The 6,883-nt window shown below is 42.8% G+C and overlaps 1 long non-coding RNA gene across 1 annotated transcript; it reads right to left on the reverse strand.

Annotated features, from left to right (window-relative positions):
• Positions 1-4,013: 4,013 nt before the first annotated feature.
• Positions 4,014-6,861, reverse strand: LOC131500979 (uncharacterized). The gene is made up of 2 exons (XR_009256552.1): positions 6,643-6,861; positions 4,014-4,092 (listed from the first exon to the last, which is right to left on the reverse strand). It is a non-coding gene; the product is annotated as an uncharacterized LOC131500979 (long non-coding RNA).
• Positions 6,862-6,883: the final 22 nt, after the last annotated feature.

Consider the following 6,883-nt stretch of genomic DNA (forward strand, 5'->3'; position numbering starts at 1 on the left):
TTTTGTTTCCCTTGCCTTTGGAGACATATCCATAAATATGTTGCTAAGGCCAATATGTTGCTATGTCCAAGAGATTACTGCAGAGGCTTTTAATTTTATTTAAAAAAAATTTTTTTTAACGTTTTTATTCATTTTTGAGACAGAGAGAGACAGAGCATGAATGGGGGAGGGTCAGAGAGAGGGAGACACAGAATCCAAAACAGGCTCCGGGCTCTGAGCTGTCAGCACAGGGGCCCGATGCGGGGCTCGAACTCACGGACTGCGAGATCGTGACCTGAGCCGAAGTCAGCGCTCAACCGACTGAGCCACCCAGGCGCCCCAAGAGGCTTTTAATTTTAAATAGTTAAATTGATTCATGGGGTGCCTGGGTGGCTCGCTCAGTCCATTGAGCATCCAACTCTTGATTTTGGTTCAGGTCATGATCCCAGCGTCATGGGATTGAGCCCCTCATCAGGCTCTGTGCTGAGCATGGAGATTAGGATTTTTTCTATCTCTCTCCCCCTGCTGCTCTCCCCCCACTCCCACCGGCCCTCTCTCTCTCAAAAAAAAGAAAAGAAAAGAAAAGAAAAGAAAAGAAAAGAAAAGAAAAGAAAAGAAAAGAAAAGAAAAGAAAAAAAGAAAAAAAAACTAAAAAAAATAGCTAAGTTGATCCATTTTTCCATTTATAGTTTCTGGTATTTGCCTTACTTTAGAAAGTATCTCATTCCAAGTTTGCAAATATTCTTTTTTCCAATATGTGTATCATGAATACGTGTGTGTGTGCTTGTATGTATGTGTTACATGTAGCTGTTGACCAGCTGAACACCATGGGCAAGCTTCCTAACATTGCTAAGCCTTGGCTTTCTCATCGTAAAGTAGGGATAATGCTGATTTGCTTTTGCTATTGATAAGTTTGAACTAGATAACTTTTGAAGGCCATTAAATGCTTGACCCACTTAGAAGTTATTCAGAAAAGGGTAGCTATTGTTATTTTATATTATGGTATTATCTTTTATGGTATTTAACATTTTATCATAATTCTTTGTGTATCTGTCTCTTTTAGTAAGGATTTTCATTGGTAGGAAATGTGGCTTCCTCAGTGCCTAACCAAGTACCTGGCATTTAACAGGTGTTCAAATGTTTGTTGAATGAATGAATGAGTTGATTGAATAGGTGAATAACACAAGATAAAATCAAGAAGTAAAAGAGAAAGAAGGGCTAATTTTATCAAGCAGTCCTGATATGAAACTAAACACTAAACTGAAGTCAAACTAGGGTAGAAGGAAAATTATTAAATTTGTAGGGTCTCCTGTCCGAGGATAGGCTCCAAGAGAACTGAGTTTCTGCTGATTGAAACTGCAAATGTTCAGGTAAAAGCTCATTTTTCGAGGGAGAACTTCCATTGGCGGATTTTACTTTCTAGGAAGTCAGGGATCCACCATTGTATTCCCGGCCTGGAGAATAGTGCCTGGCCGCTCAGAGATGTTTACTGAATGAATATCTGACTGAATGAAAGCTTGCATCAGATTTTCAAAGCGGCCTGTAACTCCATAAAGTTTTAGAGCTCAATAATATAGAAGGAAAAGAATCAAACAGATCCCTAAGAGCTTTTACCTCGGCCAGAGCTCGGAGAGGAATCTATCATTATGGAGTGATGGAGGAACCCCTCCCTCGATTCCTTTCAAAGGAGTGGGTGGTTCCCTTCTCAATTGGCTTTCTGATTCTCACATTTGTAGATTCTTACATTTGTATTCAGGCCTGAATCATAAGCCAACTTCTGCCTCCCACTATCTGTGTGACCCTGGTTAAATTATTAAAGCTGTCTAGGACCAGTTTTCCCCAGTAACACTCACCTTAAGGGCCTGATGAGTGGATTACTAAACTAGAATTTAACTATAATGCTGATGGATTACAGTGCACAACCAATTGTGTGTCTTCTTGGGCTACCCCCGCCCCAACTTTTTTTTTTTTTTTTTCTGTGTAAGACATTTGTTTACATCCATTTACCCTGATTCTCAGGCCTTGAGGCAGTTCAATGCTTTAACCAGTTTGCCTCTACTGGTCCGTAGAATTGGTTGATTGGACTACATAAGCAAATATTAATTATGGTCATTTACAAGAACTGCTGTCCAAACATACCCTATTACTCTGCAGTACAAGAATAATAAAGGGAAATTCACATTTGTTGACTTCCTATTGTGTACCACACTGGGCACTTTCATGCCTTATCTTATAACCCTGCAAATTAGATTTGTCATTAAGTAGAAACATTGACAAAGTCTTCGCTATATGGATACTAATTTTGTGCCTGGACCCCAGTAGACACTAAAATATAATTGTTGACTAAATAAACTTTCTTTTATCTTTTAACCTAAATTTCACAACCATTCAGCATGGGCAGATGTGCTCCCAACCTTAAAATGAAACCAAAAATTGGTGAGTTCTTGGTGAAATTGGCCTGTAAGAAGCTGTTTTCGAGGGGTGCCTGTGTGGTTCAGTGGGTTAAGCATCTGACTCTGGCTCACAATCTCGCAGTTCATGAGTTTGAGCCCCACATCAGGCTCTGACAGCTCAGAGCCTGGAGCCTCCTTCAGATTCTGGGTCTCCCTCCCTCTCTGCCCCTCCTCTGCTTGTATTCTCTCTCTCAAAAATAAGTAAACATTAAAATATTAAAAAAAAAAAAAACCCAAGAAGCTGTTTCAATACATTAGTCAATAAATATTTATTGAGTAAATACTGTACTCAAACTATGAAAACTGGGGCTTGTGAGAGCATACAATTCCAAGAACTGTGGTAGTGGCTGGGGAGACAAAACTGAGACTAGGGAAAGGTGACCTCACTGGCTCCAACGGGGCTGGGTGTGGCTGAGAGTCAGATGGGCAGAGACTTTTACAGGTTTTCAGGAGAGATCCCTTGGCAGGATCTAGCAAGGAGGATTTGGTGAGAAAGGACTAGATTCGGTGTTGGGACACTTGGGCTCTAGTTGTGGCTGAGGTTTAACTGGTTGGGAGACTTGGGGCAAGTCCCTTAACCTCTCCAGACATCAGTTTAGCACCCGGAAAATAAAGTGGAAGTGGGGGTGGTTATTGTGGAACTTGTTCAGTTATTGAGTGCCTTCCGATTCTTAGATTTTAAAATTCTCTGTCGGCCACACTTCTTTTTCCTTTGAGAAGAAAATACTTCCTATGCTTGGAATTTCAATTAAGTTGATCAATGGATTCGTCACTCACTATACTCTAGGAGACTGTGCCATAAATTCACACACACACACACACACACACACACACACCCCAAGGGTTTTTTTTTTTTTAATTATGTTTGTGGCAAAATATACATAACATACATATTTACCATCTTAACCCTTTTTTTTTTTTTTGAGAAAGAGAGAGAGAGCACATGCATGAGCCGGGGTTGGGGAAGAAGAGGCAGAGGCGGGGGTAGAAAGAGAGAATCTTTTTTTTTTTTTTTTTTTTAAACATTTCTTTATTTTTTGAGATACAGAGACAGAACAAGAGTGGGGGAGAGGCAGAGAGAGGGAGTCACAGATTCCAAAGCAGGCTCCAGGCTCTGAGTTGTCACCACAGAGCCTGACGTGGGGCTCGAACTCATGAACCATGAGATTGTGACCTGAGCCAAAGTCAGATGCTTAACTGACTGAGCCACCCAGGTGCCCCAGAAAGAGAGAATCTTAAGCAGGCTCCATGCTAGGGGCTCAATTCCACAACCCTGGGATTGTGACCTGAGCGGAAATCAAGAGTTAGATGCTCAACTGAATGAGCTACCCAGGAGCCCTCCATCTTAACCATTTCTGTGCATCTTTAAGTGCAGAAATCCAGTAGTGTGAAGTATATTCGTTACCATCATCCACCTCCAGAATTCTTTTCATCTTGCAAAACTGAAACTCTGTACCCATTAAACAGTAACTCCCCATTCCCATTTCCCCCCCAGCTCCCGGTAACCACCATTCTACTTTCTTTCTCTGTGAATTTGACTACTCTACTACCTTAAATCGATGGAATCATACAGTACTTGCCTTTTTGTGACTGGCTTATTTCACTCAGCATAATGCCCTCAAGGTTCATCCAGGTTGTAGCATGTATCAGAACTTCCTTCCTTTTAAAGACTGAAAAATATTTCACTGTATGTATATACCATATTTTATCTATCCATTCATCTGTTGATGGACACTTGGGTTGCTTCCACCTTTTAGCCCTTGTGAATAATGCTGCTATGAACATGGGTATACAAATATCTCTTAGACATTTTGCTTTCAATTCTTTGGGGGTATATACCCCAAAATTAGAATTGCTGGATAATATGGTAATTCTATTTTTTAAAGATTCTATTTTTATTTATTTATTTAAGATGTTTCTTTTGGAGAGAGAAAGAGAGAGAGACAGCTCGAGCAGGGGAGGGGCAGAGAGAGAGGGAGACCAAGGATGTGAAGCAGGCTCCTCCCTGTCAGTGCAGAGCCCAATGTAGGGCTCAAACTAACAAACCGTGAGATCATGACCTGAGCTGAAGTCAAACACTTAACTGACTGAGACACCTAGGCACCCCAAGGTTTTGGGTTTTTTTTAAAGTAATCTCTACACCCAACATGAGGCTCAAACTCACAACCCCAAGATCAAAAGCCAGCCAGGCACCTCTGGTAATTCTATTTTTAATTTCATTTTTCAAGTTTATTTACTTTTGACAGAGACAGAGTACGAGCATGAGCTGGGGAGGGGCAGAGAGAGGGAGACACAGAATCCGAAGCAGGCTCCAAGCTGTCAGCACAGAGCCTGACACAGGGCTTGAACTCACCAACTGTGAGATCATGACCTGGGCTGAAGTTGGACGCTTAACTGACTGAGCCACCCAGGCGCCCCTATTTTTAATTTTTTGAAGAGCCACCATTCTGTTTTCTGTACTGGTTGTACCATTTTAAATTCCCACCCACAGCACAAAAGCATTCCTTCTCCACAGTCTTGCTAACACTTATTTTCCCTTCTTCTTCTTCTTCTTCTTCTTCTTCTTCTTCTTCTTCTTCTTCTTCTTCTTCTTCTTTTTTTAATAGTACCCATACTAATTGCTGTGAGGTGTATCTAATTGTGGTTTTCATTTGCATTTCCCTAATGATCAGTAATGTTTAGTATTTTTTCATGGGCCTATTGGCCGTTTGTATATCTTTGGAGAAACATCTTCAAGTCCTTTGCCTATTTTTTAAACCAGGGTTTTTGTGGTGGTTGTGTTGAGCCGTAAGAGCTCTTTATATATTCTGGATATTTAGTCTTTAGCAAATACGTGATTTGCAAATACTTCCTCCCATTCGGTGGGTTGCTTTTCACTCTCTTTTGTCCTTTGATGTACAAAAGTTTAAAAAATTTTTTTTAAAGTTTATTTCTTCTGAGAGAGAGAGAGAGAGAGAGAGAGTGCGAGCAGGGCGGGGGGGGGGTGGGGGGGGGAGAGAATTCCAAGCAGGCTCTGTGCTGACAGTGTCCAGCCTGAGAACTCATCAACCATGAGATCATGACCTGAGCTGAAACCAAGAGCTGGATGCTTAACCAGCTAAGCCATGCAGGCGCCCCCAGAAGTTTTAAATTTTGATGTAGTCCGATTCATCTTTTCTTTCGTTGTCTGTGCTTTTGGTGTCATATCCAAGAAATTGTTGCCAAATCCAAGGTCACGAAGATTTCCTCATGTTTTCTTCTAAGAGTTTTATAGTTTCAGCTCTTACATTTAGTTCTTTGGTACATTTTGAATTAACTTTTACATATGGTGTAAGTAAGGTAAGGGTTTAACATGTGGGTCTCTAGTCTTCCCAACACCATTTGTTGAGAAGACTAGCTTTTCCTCATTGAATGGTCTTTGCACCCTTGTTGAATATTATTTTACGATTTAGGAAAGGGTTTGGGGCTATAAACTTTTGGGAAGGGGGGTGGTACAGGAATGACATGGTCTCTGTCTTAACAGAGCGTCAGGAGAGTTGAATATTAAGATTTTGCTTCACGGAGCATTTATTTGTCGAGTGCAGTTGAATGCTCAGTGCACACCTGTCCCATGTTTTCCCACACTTTGCCTCTTCAGCTTCCCATCCAACCAGTGAGGTAGGTAGGATGAACCCCCACCCCCTTTTTTTTTTAATGTTTATTTATTTTTGAGAGAGAGACCGAGTACGAGCAGGGGAGGGGTAGAGAGAGAAGTAGACACAGGATCTGAAGCAGGCTCCAGGCTCTGAGCTGTCGGCACAGAGCCGGATGTGGGGCTCGAACTCACAAACCGTGCGATCATGACCTGAGCCGAAGTCGGACACTGAACGGACTGAGCCACCCAGGCACCCCAGGATGAACCCCTTTAACAAACTCGGCTCCCCAAAAGAGCACGGTTATGGCTTATGCAGAGGCAGGCACAAAGTTAGGATTTGAACCCACGGTTCTTGGCTCCATGCGTCTCGCTATTTCAGGTGTTCTCATCTCCAAAATCTGGGCAGAAGTGAAATAAGACGGTCTCTACTGAGCAGCCCTGCAGCTATAGGATCCTACGCATTAAGGAGTCGCTAAACCACAGTCCAAGTGTGAAGTGTAGACGTTACGTCTGCAGAGAAGAGCCGAACCCAAACAGCCCAGAAGGCCAGAGTCCTAGGATTGGAGTCCCGCCCCCGGGCGGACCCCAAATTCTTACCCGGAACCTGGGCGCGGCTGGGCTGTGCGACTGGCGCGGGTGGGGGACCAGCAACAGAAAAATGCCCGCGACCGGATTGTCGTTGAAATGCCCCACAGTGTCTCCGGAGTGAGGCTTTCCAGTTCTAACAACGTCCCTGGAGTCAGCGCCTTTGCCTCTCTCCCTGTCACTCACCTACCGCGGGGTAGTTTCTTCTCCGTTGCCCCTTCCTTGCCTTTCCTCTTGGTACGCCCCCGCCCAG

The sequence above is a fragment of the Neofelis nebulosa genome, chromosome 18 (assembly GCF_028018385.1).
Source record: "Neofelis nebulosa isolate mNeoNeb1 chromosome 18, mNeoNeb1.pri, whole genome shotgun sequence".
Lineage (NCBI taxonomy): Eukaryota > Metazoa > Chordata > Mammalia > Carnivora > Felidae > Neofelis > Neofelis nebulosa.